Here is a 16,328-nt window from a genome sequence, read left to right as displayed (position 1 = left end):
TTCCTTTCTGTCTTTTTTTTTCCCCAAAAAAAACCCCACTATGATCTTGTGGACATCAGTAGAGTTCTACAGGACTCATTCTGGAAAATATTACTGAAGAATAGTCCTGGCTCCAGCCAAGTAGCCCTTAGTCTAAGACAGAATATCAGGGGATGAACGCCCTCAGTTTTAGGTGACAAAACAGAACTTTAAGTCAGAATAAATCTTTAAGTGGTTTTAGAGCACCCTTTGTCTCATGTGATAGGACACTAACAGAGGTGACTGATGATATTAAGAGGTGATATGATTTAGGCAGGTTTATAATCATTAGACACACATGGCTATGTCTGCTGTGTTCACGAGGCAGTTGACCTTACAGTGCGTGAGGAAAGAAGGAGCCGTGGCCCCTGCTGCAGACTAGGGCCTATGGTGAGGGAGCAGGAGGGCGAGGAGGAGCAGGGTCCGTAGTGGGGGAGGGGGAGGAGAAGGGGGCCTGTGCTGGGGGAGGGGAGGAGGAGGATGTGGCAATGAATCATGTAGAGGCTTTGAGGGAGACTGAAGGCTAGGGCCTCTAGCTCGGTGTTCTCACATATTTCCTGTTATAATTGGAGGATCTCAGAGATAGTAAAAGATCCAGAGTGTTTGAATTTTGTTAGAAACTGGAAGGGTTTTGGAGGAAGTTGAGAAAAAGGGCACAACCCAACTAAACCCCAGTACCCTAGGCTGCCCACGCTACAAATGAAAAAGATACCAGAGTGGTGTTTAACAAGTAGAGGGATTTCTGGGAAGGAAGGTATTATAAGCACAGGTTCCTAAAACTTCTCTTCCTTTCCTGCCCAAAATTCCTAAAAAAAAAATATCACTGCTGAGATATCCTGGTGAAATCCCTGAACTTCCAAAAATAAGAAGGAAAAAAAAAAAGTATCCTGTCACCTACAAAGGAATAAGAACTCTGATTGGCGCAACAGTGAAGATCATATTAAAGGGACAGAATGGTTTAAAAAAAAATCCATTTAAGTCAAGAAGACAAGGTCTCTGCTGAGCCATTATTTAACATTATAGAATATATCATATTACTGTGTACCTGGAACATCCAAGAGAATCAGCTAGGTAACTACTACAAGTAAGAAAAATGACCCTATTCACAAAAGTCCAGTTACTGTCTTGATTCAAGATAGGAATTAAGCACACGCTTATGTTTGTCTTCTGCCTCTCAGTATCCCATTGAAATTATAGTAAAGGGATTTTTCTTCAAAGGCTGTAAATCCACAATAAAGAACAGAATTCCGAGGAGACCATCACCAGATGAGAAATTTCAATAGATTTCAGAAAGTTATTAAAGAATGGTATCTAATGAAGAGGATCACAGGACTGAGCTGAGGGGACTATTGATTTGCTCAGAAGAAGCTCAGCCTGGGGAGCCAGGCAGGATGGAGTCTGGAAACCAGGGCATTAACTGAAAGTCTATTACAGTGAATAGTCCAGCCCCACTCCATCCCTACTACTACCAACACCAGAAGCAGGAAGTGTGTCTGGCAGCTAGGTATTTACCTTGTAAGGGAAAAAAGGAAAGGAACAAAGCATCTGGGGATAACTAGAACAATATGGATATTGTCTGAGATAAAAGCCCTCCTCATTCTAGCATGACTCCTAAGCAATCAGTCACGTTGGAGTAAACTGTCATACAAGACCCACCCATGGACACAAAGATCCTAATTGACTTGTCTACTGTTGCATTCTCAAATATGGACAGGCAAGATTATCAAACATTTGGAAAAAACTTTTACATGAAAGAGAAAGACCAAGACAAGCAAGAAAAAAAGTACGTCAGACAAACCATAGCTAATTCAGGAAATAAAAGCTATATTTTAAAATCTCTAATAAAAATATTCAGAAAAATATAACGCTTACTATAAAACAAGAACATAATGTTATGAAAAAGGAAGCATCTGAAAAGCAAATTCTAGGAAGTTTAAAAAAAAGTGACTGCTAAAATAAAAACATCTCAGGAATTCCCTGGCAGTCCTGTGGCTAGGACTCGGCACTTTCACTGCCAGGGCCCCGGGGTTCAACCCCTGGTCAGGGAATTAAGATCCCGCAAGCTGTGCAGCACAGCCCAAATAAAAAACCCAAAATAAAACAAAACAAAATCTCCTAGTAGTATTAAAGAAATCTCAGAGGAAACAGAACCAAGTTTCAACAGATAGAAAATAAGAGTAAATGGGAGAAAATGAATTGTGCAAATACTAGCCTCTGCCCATTTTTCTATAGAAAAAAATGCATATCTATACATATTATCTTAATCATACATACATATATGACATAAAGGTAGGAGGGGAAGAGAGTGGGAGAAAGAAGCAAATAAAGGGGGGAAAGTACACCAAAAAGCCCCTCATGTGTGATTATGCATCTATATAAAAATGTATGTGATTACAAGGAAACTCTGAAATTTTAAAAAGTAGTAATATAAAAATAAAATACAAAACTCAGTCCTAAAGGAGGGCTGGACACTCCTTTTAATTCTTTTTAGAATTTTAGAGTTTTAAAATTCCAGTCTCTAATATTACAGAGAAGGAAACCAAAGCCACAGTAAGTGTCTCATCCACAATCTCATACCTAGTTAGTGGCAGGGCTGAGACCGTGCGGGTCTTCTGAGTGATCCCTCCATCACACTTAATTGGAAATCCAGGAAATGCATGTTCTGTGGATAAGAAATACTAACTGCTTAAACAAACAAAACCAGCAGTTACCTAAACCAGGGAGGGAAGATTACAGAGAAAGAGAACAGAGAAAACCACAAGTATTCAGTGTAAAAAATCACATAGGCAGAGGGAGATTATTAGCAGCATCTTGGAAAAGACCAAAAGATTAATGAAAGGATTCTTTTTTAAAATAGGGAAGAAAAGCCATCGGAATGAATGGAAACCCTTTATGATTTTAGGGACAAAGAGATTATTTAGGAATAAAATAGAATCTTCTTTCTGACTGAACGTAATTCACTACTTCACTCTTGACCAAGATAGCTTCTGGGGGGAGGTTTCCATCACCCTAAAATGTGAAGCTTGGAGTTATTAACTAAAAATCCAGAAACTTTTAGTTATAATTGACAAAGGGGAGTTTATCACCAGAAGTTTTAAAATAAGTTAGGAACAAACCAATCACTCTCATGGAAACTAGAGGGTTTTTTATCTGTGACCCCACTCTATGAGAATAACACCCCCCCCCCCGGAAACCAGTATGATTATATCCTGATGAGAGTCACCTGGTAAAAAGTACAGAAAAGGATGTACTCACCAAACACTTAAAATAAGTTGTTGAGGGAGAGGCAACAGTTTCTATTATGCCTGTGTGGTGTATCAAGGGAATAAAAGGATAGCTTCTCACCACATCCACTTGGATGTCTAATAGACTTCTCAAATTCAACATTTCCAAAACCAAACTTATAATTTTCCTCCCTTATCCTGTTCCTTCTGTAGTCCTTTCCATCTCAGCAAATGGAAACTCCACCTTCTAGTTTCTTAGGTAAAAAATCTTGATACTTTCTTTGACTTCTCTCTCTCTCAAAAATCTCACCTAATCCATCAACATGTCCTGAGAGTTCCATCTTCAAAATAAATCTAGACTCTTAAGTCTTCTTACCACCTCCTCTAAGACAACCTGGCTCAAGCTGCCATCACCTGGTGCCTGATTATTTCAATAGCCTCCTCACTGATCTTCCTGTTTCCACCATTGCCTACCCACAGTCTGTTCTCCAGAGAGCAGCCAGAGTGATCCTTTAAAAATAAAAGTTAGGTCATGTCATTTTCCTGGTCAAAACCCCCAATAATTTGAGGGTCAACAGATTTGAAGAAGCAGAAGAGACCAAAAAGGAGAGAACAGTGAGGTGAGAGGGATCCCATGAGAACATGGTGTCTCACTAGCCAAGCAAGGAGAGTATTCCAAGAAGCAGGTCTGCTGCTAAGGAGTACAATGAGAACAGGGAAGTGGCCAGTAGAATTGGCAACATTGAGATAAATGTTAACCTAATCAAGAACAGTTTCATTGGGAGCCGTTGGGGCAGAAAGGCAAAACTTGGTTGATTGGTGCAGGAGTGTGAATAAGGAATTGGAGACAGGCTACACAGAAAACTCAAGTTTGAAAGAAGTTTGGTCATGAAGGGGAAAAGAGAATTTGGCAGTAGCAGGAAAAGTTATTGATAATGGAGCATGTTTGCATGCTAATGGAGGAGGATTCTGAAAGAGGAGGAAATTGATGTCGAGAGGAAAGATAATAGAGGAAGTGGAGGAATTGGCTTTTGATGAGGGAGGGACATTTTTCCCACAGTAACTGGAGGATAGGAAAAGAGGAGGAGAGGGACTCTGTCCCTTTGAACCACTACCGTCTCCCTTTTAGTGTGCACTGTGCATCTGCATTACGTAGACATTAACTATATCCCCTTAGAAGACACAGGAATGCCTACTCGCCAAAAAAACCTCACCCAATTTCCTCCTGGCACCAGCAGGTTAACTCCTTAGGAGTTAATGTTCCTTTCTCAATCCTGTAAGAGGTCACAATAACCCACTACTTGCCTCGTTGGACTATGTAAACTGTCAATACGGTACTTTGATATATAACCCTTTGTCTCAAAAATCTGTATAACTCTGCTTTGCCTTCTGATAGGTGGAACAGCCTTCAGAACTTTCTGCAAGATGGCTCTAATAACAATTCCCACATCTTTATGAGATTGACTATTAAGTTTTTTCACTGTCGAGAAGTTTGGTGTACCAAAAATTCAGGCAGAAAAAGGCAACCTTACACATGATCCAATTCCCTGATTTATATGCCCATCAATTTTAGGTCCAACCTTGTGTAACCCCCAAAAGAGGAAGGGGCGGGATTTCCCTAGTGGTCCAGTGGTAAGGAATACGCCTTCCAATGCAGGGGACTCCGGTTCGATCCCTGGTCGGGGAACTGGGATCCCACATGCCAGGGGGCAACGAATCCTCCGCACCATAACTACTGAGCTCGCGTGCCTCAACTAGAGAGTCCGCGTGCCACAACTACAGAGCCCACACGCCCTGGAGCCAGCGTGCCACAACTAGAGAAGAGAAAACCCACAGGCCACAACTAGAGAGGAGACCGCGCACCATAACGAAGAGCCCACATGCCTCAACGAGAGGCCACATGCCCCAACAAAGATCCCGTGTGCCACACCTAAGATGTGACGTAGCCATTAAAAAAAACCAAGGGGTCGGGGGGAGCAGAGTTTAAATTGCAGTCCTCCCAGAGCCTGGGAGATATGGACCGGACGCGCAGCGCTATGACCTGCCTCTGGAGACTCTTGGCTCCTCCTGCCTGCAGGCGGCGCGGTAGGAGCCCAGTCCCCGCGCCAGAAAGACAACGTTCCCAGGGTGCTTTGCGTGTCCCCATGGCAACGGCCCCCGCGGAGCGGGGCTGACCGGCGCAGGCGCCACCCCCGAGCGGTCGGTAAGATCGTTTGGTCGTCCGCCGCGGCACCAGCGCGGCATTTGAAAAGGGTAGACCGCGCCCAACCGACGCCTGGAATCCGGCCGGGGACCATCCCGGGGGCGGGCTCAGCGGCCGCGCCCCGGGTCTCGGGCTACGCAGACTCTGCAAGTGTCAGCGGTGACATCTCGGCCCGGCAGAAGGGGCGGTCCGCGGTGGCAGGAAGAAAAGCCTGCTCGGGCGGGAGCCGGGCCTGGAGGAGACGCGGTCCGGGATCCTCGGACTGACTGTGAAATCTGCAGCCCTAGCCCAGCAGTCTAACCCGAGCTCGCGCGTTGGAGTCCAGAGGGGGCCGTGCAGGGAAATCCGTGCTTTCAGCCGTGGTTACTAAGTTCCTCGAAGCAGGGACTGATTTTTTTTTTTTTTTTTAATCTTTGTTACCCATGCAGTGTGTTTCCACAGTGGGCGCTCTACAAACACTTGTTGAATCAATGAATTAACGAATGAAAGAGATGTACACATAGCCACTGATTTTACAGTCAGCCCAGGGCTTTCTGAGTGTTGCTGTTTCTCTGAAGCTCAGCTTGTGTGCTGGGAGTACTGTTAGTAAGGTACAGAGTGGAAGAAAGAACAGGGAATTACGGCTGAGAAAAGGAAAGGAGTCCCATAGGGGAACATAGAGTATAATACTAAATTGCAATGATAGGGACTGTCACTTCAACATGTAGTTTTTTAGAAAATGATGATGACGGTTGCAACTCTTATTTTAGTTTCAAGTCTTTCAGAGATTCTCAGGGGTGACAGTAACTCAGTTTCCTGATACTTAGCTTAAATTGAAACAATGTTTCCCAAGAAATATGACAATTAATTTCTTACTGCCTTTTCCCTAACACACACACACAAAATGGTATTCAGAATAAAATCTTTAGGGATCATAATCCAACTCCCTCACTTTATAGATGAGTAAAGTGAGTTACAGAGAGGTTGAAGTGACTTGCTCCAGGTCATATAGCTAGTGACTGAGAATACAGCCTAGGTTTCTTGAGTTCCAGTTCTATGCTCTCCCTCCTTTCTTTCAACATATTTATTGGAACTTCTTCAAAAAATATTAATACAGTATTGTTTCTCTTGGGTTGTGGCTGCTTAATCAAGCTTCTGTTTTACATTTTCCAAGTTATCAGGAAGCTATAGGGCATTTTCCTTATTCCCATTTGTCATCTTCTACAGAAAGTGGTTTGTTTTTCTGGTGCAAATGGTCTTGAAAAAGATCACTGATGATTTATCATTTCTTTCTGACATTTGTAACATGATCTTGGGGCAAATAGTTTTCAGTTTAAATTTCATTTCAGTGGAGTCGAACTACCAATTGTAGAAGTCTCTGTAAATGCAACTTTCTGTATTTCTTAAAAACACATGAATGGGTTTAAAGATATCTCACAGGAAATGCTGAAGACAGTTCTATGCATACTTTATCACACAGTATTTTAACACATTTAAATGACTGTGTCCTATGGTAGGTAGTTACGTGACTGTGTCTTATGCTATGTGCTCAAATGGCTTTTTATTTTATTTTTATTTTTGACAGCGTCACGTGGCTTGTAGGATCTTAATTCCCCACCCATGGATAGAACCTGGGCCCCTGGCAGTGAGAGAGCTGAGTCCTAACCACCGGACTGCCAGGGAATTCCCTCAAATGTCCTTTTAATTGAATCAAACTCTTTGTTTCAGGTCAAGTTTCTCCAGTTAGAAATGAGTGTCTGTGGCAGTTCCAATGACTGACTTCTTTATGAGTTCCCCCCATCCCCCCACTGTTCCTGTAAAACAAGGGCCTGTACATTCAGTATTCCACCTTTATCAGGGTATAAATTCGCTTTGTTTGCAGCAACTGTTGTTTTGGAAAGAGGACCAGCAAAACCATCACAAGCTCTTCTTGGAATTGTATCATCCAAACCTTGCCCATTTTACATATTGAAAAGTCTGGCTTTTCAAGATCCGTGTCGTAACTTCTCGCGTGATACGAACAAAGGTAGAGAAGGCTTTTAAACATTACTGATGAGAAGTGTGAAGCCATCCTGAGACAGAAGGAAATGCGTTTGGGGGTCCAGATGGCAGTGCCCTTTGATGACGTGGTCATCTGTTTCTGAGCCCAGGAGTAGGAGAATCCGGATAAGCGTCAGAACGAACGCTCGTGGTGCATGCTTTACATGCATGGGATGAGGCGTATGCATGAGGCTGCTCTCTCTAGGCATGAGACGTTTTTGTTGAAAATTTGAGAGTAATTCATGAAATCAAAGGCTAAGCAAGTCTCAGCAGGTCATCCATACTTTCTGTTTGCTACTTGGTCAGCCTTTAACGAGACAGCAAACTTGATGTACCCATCCAGCGTCTTTTAAAGTCACAGATACTTATATTTAAGTCACTTTTGCAGTTGGAGATTCAGCATTCAGTGAGTCGTCCACACAGTGGTGAAAGCGTCACTGGATAGAAAATCATGCCCTTAGAGTTTTCATGCTGACAGTGCTGATGTTGAAAGGTAGTAGAAAATGCCACCTATGAGAGAAGAAAACTACCTGTACTTGTGCCATTTGAAAATTATGTCATAACTTCCTTATTCTATGAGAATGACTTACACAGGGGAAAAAAACACCCTCCTTCCTGATGGATATGAATGAGGAAGGATGCAGCCCTAAGAAATGCTGAACCAGCACATGGAAGCGAAACCTTGTCCTGGTAACATTGTTTGAACCCCGCATTAAGTGGTCCCTGAACTTATCCTACCCGACTCTTCACGTATGTGAACCAGTAACATTTTCTTACTGTTTAAAATGTTTTGGAATTGCATTTCCTCTTACAAAACAGAGTCCTAAGAGACACAGAAATTGTTAACAGAATGAGGGTTTGTGAGTAACAGATCCTAAGGCATGAAATTGGCTGCACAGAAAAAGAATGGGGGAGGAGTGATGATTGTCCGGGCTGAGAAGGTGACAGTCTTTGTTAGGTAGTAACTGTCACCTCTTCTGTCTTGGGACTCAGACCGTGTACATACTAATATGAAGCATTAGGGACTTGGTAGGGAGAAAAAAATTCAGATGTTGCTGCTTGCTTGTTTTCAGCCCTCAATATGTTTCTAAAAAAAAAAAGAGACAGTCTTAGGCTGTCAAGACCTTGATACTTTTCAAGGTTACAGGGCAGTTATTTTGTAGAATGTCCCTCAATCCGGCTGTACCTGATGTGTCTTCATGAGTAGGCTCAGTTTATTTGCCTTCAGAGGGTTAGCCAAGATGTGATGCTGTGTTTATCTCACTGCATCTTATCGGGTGGCGCATGATTTCAATTCGTTCCATTACTGAGGATGTTCATGGTGATCACTTAAGGTAGTGTCTGCCAGACTTCCCCCCTCTGTAATTAACAAGTAGTTCATGATTTTGTGGGAAGGTACTTTGAAGTCATGTAAATATCCCATTCCTCATCAAATTTTCCATTCGTTTAGCCACATATTTTATATCTGTATGGACTCATAATAGTTTCCTATTTTTATTCCTATTTTGTCCAGTGGGTTATAATTCTATAAGTATTTATTTTGAGGCTCTCATTGTCCTAAATTTGGCCAGTGGAAGCCCCCTTACACAGGCTTCTGTGTCCTTTTGACTTGTTCTCATCATTCTTGAGCAACTTCCTTGCTATCTCTGTCACAGGTGTGTCTTCTATTTACCCTGTTCCAGCACTGCAGTTGATCATTTCTCCCAGGACCCCTGGTTCCTTGTAACGGAGAGTGGGTTAGAAGCCAAGATCCGGCACTAGTTGTGCCCATTGCTATTTGAGGATTGCTACTCCCAGACCCTCTCAGTGGACAGAGCTAGGACATACATACATATAACACGTACACATGTTTACATTTACACTTATTTCCACATCTATTTTTACGAATGATTCCACACCAATACCACTACCACACCAGTGTCCGTTCTAGTTTTGTCCCTTCCCATATCGGTAATTCTCATCTCCAAGAGTGAGCTTTGCTCCCATTATCTGTAATATATTTATTTATCTGATCAGTCCTCCTGTGAGTAAGCCACCTCATGGGGCCACTGCCACCCCTTCCCCTGAGCAGAGCCCCAGTGGGGCTCTGACATCCTGCTCTGGGCCACCCCACCCCCTCCCATCCCCACCTGCTGTAGATGCTTACCTTACTCAGCTCTACTTAATGATTTTGGAACTGAATTGTTCAGGAAAGGAAGGGAGGAGAAAGAGGAAGGAAAAGAAAGAGGAGAAGGGAAGCAAAAGGTGGTGACACTATTAATGGAAATGGTTTAGTTGACAAAATGAATCAGTGTAGAAGTGAAAAAGATCAACAGAGGTGATAAATTTAATATGTGAGCGGATATAGGACTGAAATCAACCCCCAAACTGAATCTAGTACAGATCTGAAAGTCATTTAAATAAAAGTGATTCTAATGCTATAAAATTAGGAGTAATTTACTAAGATCATAAACATCAACAGCCAATTGCAGATGGCCATGGGCTGGGGTTTGGAAAGCACACCCAACCCAAGGGCAGCACCAGGAGGAAGGGCAGTCCCAGTCATTCAGCAAACGTCGATGTGGCCGGGTATTGTCCCTGCCCTCGAGAAGCTCACAGTGAAATGGAGAGAAAGACGAATAATGGGCAGATATAGGAAAGTGGAATAAACGCCAGGCGAGAGGGAAAGCAGACGCGTGAGGACAGCACCCAGGAAGGGCACTTAACCCACATTCAAGGGGTCAGGGAAGTTGTCCCAGAGAAACGGCACCTCAACTCAGTCTTGACCAATGAGAAGCAGGTTGCACCTGCCCAAGAGGTAAACTTGAAGTTGATTAAAGTGCAGGTTAGACAGTCTAATGAGAACCAAGGAGGAAAGCAATGCATGTTTTCGATGAAAGGGCTTCATGTGTGGTTTATGATAGAAGGCAGATTCCAGTCATTGGAAGGAGGTAATTAAGACTAACACATGTTGAGAACATCCAGCCCTTGGATGATAGGAGATGTTGCCCACAGTCCTACAGAGGGAAGCCAGGAGGGGAACAAGAGGAGAAGCAGGTTCAGGGACGTGGCAGTGAGCCAGGGCTTGACAGAGTGGGATGCCACCAGCTGGTCCAAGGGGAAGCTCTGTGAGCTCCTGGCGGGCACCACTGTGGAGAATGAGGCTGCCGGTTGCGAGATCAGTGAGCTGAGGCAGGTGGAAGGTGAGGCTTCCTGCAGCCGCGGCAAAGGAAAGCTGATTTTCCTCTATGAGTGGAACATCACATCGGGCTGGAAAGGTGTAATTAAAGAAGCTGGTGCGAAGCACAAGGGGTTGATTGAAATACCCAACCTGTCTTAAGAAAATGAAGTAGATGACACTGAAGTGAACGTGAGTAAAAAGAAAGGAGATGGGGATATACTTGAAAGATCTTATGAAAACTGCAGACACCGCCAAGGTCAGGGAAGCCCTTGGAGATTACCTGAAGGCACTTAAGTCGGAATTCACAATGGGAATGATTTTACAAACCAAAGCTATGGCAACCCAGGAATTGACTGTTAAAAGGAAACTGAGTGAGAATACCTTGCAGATTCAGGCCTCCTCTCCAGTGGCACTGGGTGTAAGGATTCCCACCATGGCACTGCACATGACGGGACTGTTTGACACAGCTATCGAGCAGCTGTACAGAATCTTCACTGTGAAAGATTTGGTACAAAAATTTTCTAAATCTCCTGCTGTATTAGAAGCTGAAAAGGGAGGGAAACTCCAAATGTTTGATGGGAACATCACCGGTAAATATATAGAATTGTTAACAAATAAAAAGGTCATCCTGAAATGGAGATGCAGGAACTGGCCAGAACACTAGGCACTAGTTGCACTGACTTTTGTGCCTACTCTAGGGCAGACGGAACTACAATTGGACCGTGAAGGAGCTCCTGCCTGTGAAGAAGAGAAACTCAAATTCTGTTGGCGGAAGCAGCATTTTGAAGAAATAAAAGGTTTACTGCAGCTGAGAAGATTTTATAAGGGCATTACTTTTTGTAAGCAGAAAAACATTTGGTAACATTTGGTAACAAGTGGTAACATTTACCACTTCCCTCTATCATTCCTTTAAAAAAAGAAAACAAATACTCTTAATTTATACTGGATTAAATCCATGAATTTATAACAGAATAGAAAAAAGAACACTAACACGTGGGACAGCTCTAGCCCTCCAGCCGCCCCCCTCCTGGACCATGTGCCAGGTTCCCCACTGTCTTCGGGCATCTGCTTCCTAAACTACAACCAGTCACCTGCTCTGCTGTTTTCTTGGACCATGTTGTCCAGGCCCTTAGAGAGCAGTTGGAACAGCCTTTTGGTTCTGAGCAGCCCAGCCCTATCGTTTGGGTTAGATGCCGATGAGAACTCTTCCCTGCAATATTCCTGACATTGTTTCTCCTGGAGTACTGTTTCTGCTACTACCAGAAAACAGACACCTCACTGGGCTTTTTAGTCATGTGAGAAGTGTGGTAAGATGGGTGCCCCAGTTCCAAGTAAAGCTTACAGTGCTGGAGTGTGGATGGTTTTATTTCCCCTTCCTGGCATTGAAGGGTCCTCAGGTTTTTTGGGTTTTGTTTTGATTTTCTCTCTCCCAGTGTCTTGTGCCTTTAGTGAAATATGGGAACTTTGGCGCCCCTGGACGTGCTTTCAGACACAAAGCTGAAGGCAACCAATCCACCGCATTGTGACCTTTCGAGGTGAGAAAACACACTGTTCCCAAACCAGGCTCAATATCCCAGATTGAAATGGGACAAGAGCTGCTCACTCTTCCAGGACAGAGGGGAAAGGGAGAAGACAGAAAGGGCAGTTACCCCCGTGCCGGGAGGCTTGGATTTGAAGAGCATCAAAGTGTGGCTGTTTCAGGGTAAGAAAGAGTTGGAGCACTGACATTTGAGTGTGTGCACTGAGATTACATGAATTGCTTTTCTTAAGTCTTCTTGTCATAGTGGCAGCATGTAGAATTCTGTGATTCCAGCCTGTAAGATGAGGCCTTTCTTTTTTTTTTTTTTGTTTTGTTTTTTGTGACGCGGGCCTCTCACTGTTGTGGCCTCTCCCATTGCGGAGCACAGGCTCCGGACGCGCAGGCTCAGCGGCCATGGCTCACGGGCCCAGCCGCTCCGCGGCATGTGGGATCTTCCCGGACCGGGGCACGAACCTGTGTCCCCTGCATCGGCAGGCGGACTCTCAACCACTGCGCCACCAGGGAAGCCCTAAACTCTTTTTGACAATAAAAAAAACCTTTTTAGGTACCTCATGGAAAGTGCATATTATTCTCTGTTGATAAATCTAATATATATTGTTGTTGTTCCTTGTCTTCTTGTTCTCTCTTCCATGAAATTCTTCTCATTGCAGCAAGGTGATCACTCTTACTTCTCTTGTATCCTCTGACAATCCCTAAAATGTTGCTTTCCAAACTTTCATCCTCTACTTTCTTCTCACTCAACATCCTCTCCATGGGTGATTTCATCCACTCACACCTCACTTACCCATCACATACTGGCATTTCTCCTAAGCTCAAAACCCACGTTTACATCTGCCTACTGTAGCTCTCTTCTTGGATGCTTCACAGGCATCATAAACTCAACACACCCCAAACTGAAATCATTCCCGGCTTCACTCCTCCTCTCGTCCCTGCCTGACAGTAACATGTTCCTCCTTATCTGTTCCCCATCTCATTGAAAGGCACTACTAGCTGCCCTGCTGACCCTTCATTCCTCTTCCCCATATGTCTTGGTCAATCACCAATTTGTACACTGATTCTAGTTCCTTATTATTACTTTAATATTCCTACGTTGCTTCATCCCCGCTACCACCACCACCTCTCACCTGGATTAGCACGAGACCATCTCCTCATGGATAGACCATCTCCTATCCAGTGTTCCTGACTCCAGTCAACTTCCACTGCCACATGCCCACCAGAGTGATCTTTATAAAATGCAAATAATTCCATGCCACTCCCCGACTTAAGATTTTTCACTGACTTCTTATTGCCCTCAGGCTAAAGGCTTTTATTTTCTGGACCCCTGCCTCCAGCTTCATCCCTGTTGCACCTCCTCCCACTATATCTCAGGTTTACTAAATAACCTGCCTTTCTCCAAATTCTCCATGTTTCGGTTATTTGCATGGGCCTCGCTTACATAGAATATCTCTCACTATAGATTCAAGCTATATTATGTTTTCCATCCTTCATGTTCCAATTCTTTGCATGGACTTCCCTATATCCACCGTCTCCACCTGTCTAATTCAAGATATAAAGCCACACTTAGGGGGAAGTTTATACCTACATTAGAAGATAAGAAAGGTCACAAATCAATTACCTCAGCTTCCATTTTAAGAAACTAGGGGAAAAAAGAGTAAGTGAAACCTAAAGTAATCAGAAGGGACATCCCTGGTGGCACAGTGGTTAAGAATCCACTTGCCAATGCAGGGGACACGTGTTCGAGCCCTGATACGGGAAGATCCACATGCTGCAGAGCAACTGAGCCCGTGCGCCACAACCACTGAGCCTGTGCTCTAGAGCCTGCGAGCCACATCTACTGAGCCTGTGTGCTGCAACTACTGAAGCCTGCGTGCCTAGAGCCTGTGCTCTGCAACAGGAGAAGCCACCGCAATGAGAAGCCCATGCACCGCAAGGAAGAGTAGCCCCCGGGGCTTCCCTGTTGGCGCAGTGGTTGAGGGTCTGCCTGCCGATGCAGGGGACGTGGGTTCGTGCCCAGTCTGGGAGGATCCCACATGCCGTGGAGCGACTGGGCCCGTGAGCCATGGCCGCTGGGCCTGCGCGTCCGGAGCCTGTGCTCCGCAACGGGAGGGGCCACAACAGTGAGAGGCCCACGTACCAAAAGAAAAAAAAAAAAAAAAAGAGTAGCCCCCACTCGCAGCAACTAGAGAAAGCCTGCATGCAGCAACGAAGACCCAATGCAGCCTAAATAAATAAATAAATAAAATTTATTTTTAAAAATTTATCAATATCAGCAGTAAGAGAAGTGACCTCACTACAGGTTCTACAGTTATTTAAAACATAAAAAAGAATATTATTAACAACTTTATGACAATAAATTTGACAACTTATGTGAAATGGACAAATACCCACTAATTACCAAAGCTCCCTTGAGAAGAAATAAACTGAATAGCCTTAGTATTTATTAAAGAAATTGAATTTATAGTTAAGATCTTTCCCACAAAGAAAATTTCACTAGAGAACTTTACCAATTCTCTAGTGAATTGGTAAACTATTCCAGAAAACTGAGAAAGAGAGAATACTTCCCAACTCATTCTGTGAGGCCAGCATTACTGATTTATCAAAGCCAGATAAAAATATAACAAGAAAATTAAAGACCAATATTTTTATACATAGATATATAAACTTAATAAAATTTTGGTAAATCAAATCCAACAATATATAAAAATAATAATACATCATGACCAAGTGCAGGTTGTCTCAGGAATGCAAGGTTGGTTTAACTTTTGAAAACCAATCAATATATTAATCTATATGAACAAACTAAAAAAGAAAAACAATATGATGTATTCATGATTTAAAAAAAAAATCTCTCAGAAAACTATGAATTAGAAGGGAACCTCCTCAACCTCAAAAGTGCATCTGCTACAAACCTATAGCTAACATCAAATAATGGGAAAGACTGAATTCTTCCCCTGATATCTAGAACAAAGCAAGGATATCTTCTCTCACTACTTCTCTTCAGCATTGTACTGGAGATTCTGGCCAGTGAAATAAGGAAAGTAAAAGAAATGAAAGGCATCCGTAACAAAAAGGAAGTAGACTGTCTATTTGCAGATGACATGATTTATGTAGGAGATCCAATGGAATCTAAACAAAGCTACGAAAACTGCTGTGAGTTTAGTAAGGTTGCAGGAGACAAGGTCAATATACAAAAATCAATTGTATTCTACATACTTTCAATGAACAATAGGAATTTGAAATTTCTAATTTCAAGTGAAATTTAAAGATTCACTTAAAATAGCATAAAATAGGGACTTCCTTGGTGGTCCAGTGGTAAAGAATCCACCTTACAATTCAGGGGACACACGTTTGACCCCTGGTTGGGGGAACTAAGATCCCACATGCCACGGGGCAACTAAGCCCGCACAAGCCACAACTACTGAGTTCGTGTGCCTCAACAAGAGAAGAGAAAACCTGCAAACCCCAACTGGAGAGAAGCCCGCCCACTACAATGAAGAGCCCACGCACCACAATGAAAAATCCCGTGTGCCTCAGTGAAGATCCTGTGTGCCACAGCTAAGACCCAACGCAGCCAAAAATAAATTAAATAAATATATAATAAATAAATCTTTAAAAAAATAGCAAAAATATATGCAAGATTGCACACTGAAAATCACTAGTCACATAGTAGGTACACAATAAATACTGAATGAGTAAAAAGTTGGTAGGGTCTAAACTCAAGGCTGTGAGGTCTGACTCCAGAGCCTCTACTCTTAACCTTTCACAGCAAACACAGTAAATATTTTTTTGTTTCTAATATAAAGGTATTCTGTCTTTAAGTTTTACTATTTAATTTCCACAAGGGCATTGGTCTCTTTAGTAACAGCTACCAAATGTCTGGAACCTAGCATTTGGTGACAATACTACTAACATAACATCAGTTTGAGTCTTAAAACATCTTCTTAAGAATTCGTTCACCATAGAACAATGAGAAATGGTGGCCAAGACCACTGGCTTAACAAACAAACAAAATGGCTGTGCAGGTTACCTATATTTGCAAACTTGGAAAGAATGTCTTATCACAGACAATCTCCTGCAAAAATGCTGGCTTAGTCTTACTCTCAATGTTTGGCCACACTTGTAGTGTGAACATTTTGCTGTTTTGAATCACATCAAAGGCAGTAA

The 16,328-nt window shown here is 43.0% G+C and overlaps 1 pseudogene; it reads left to right on the top strand.

The window, feature by feature from the left end:
• Positions 1–504: 504 nt before the first annotated feature.
• On the top strand, positions 505–14,172 carry LOC109549752 (activator of 90 kDa heat shock protein ATPase homolog 2-like; annotated as a pseudogene).
• Positions 14,173–16,328: the final 2,156 nt, after the last annotated feature.

The sequence above is a fragment of the Tursiops truncatus genome, chromosome 9 (assembly GCF_011762595.2).
Source record: "Tursiops truncatus isolate mTurTru1 chromosome 9, mTurTru1.mat.Y, whole genome shotgun sequence".
NCBI lineage: Eukaryota > Metazoa > Chordata > Mammalia > Artiodactyla > Delphinidae > Tursiops > Tursiops truncatus.
This window is presented reverse-complemented; position numbering and strand designations above follow the sequence as displayed.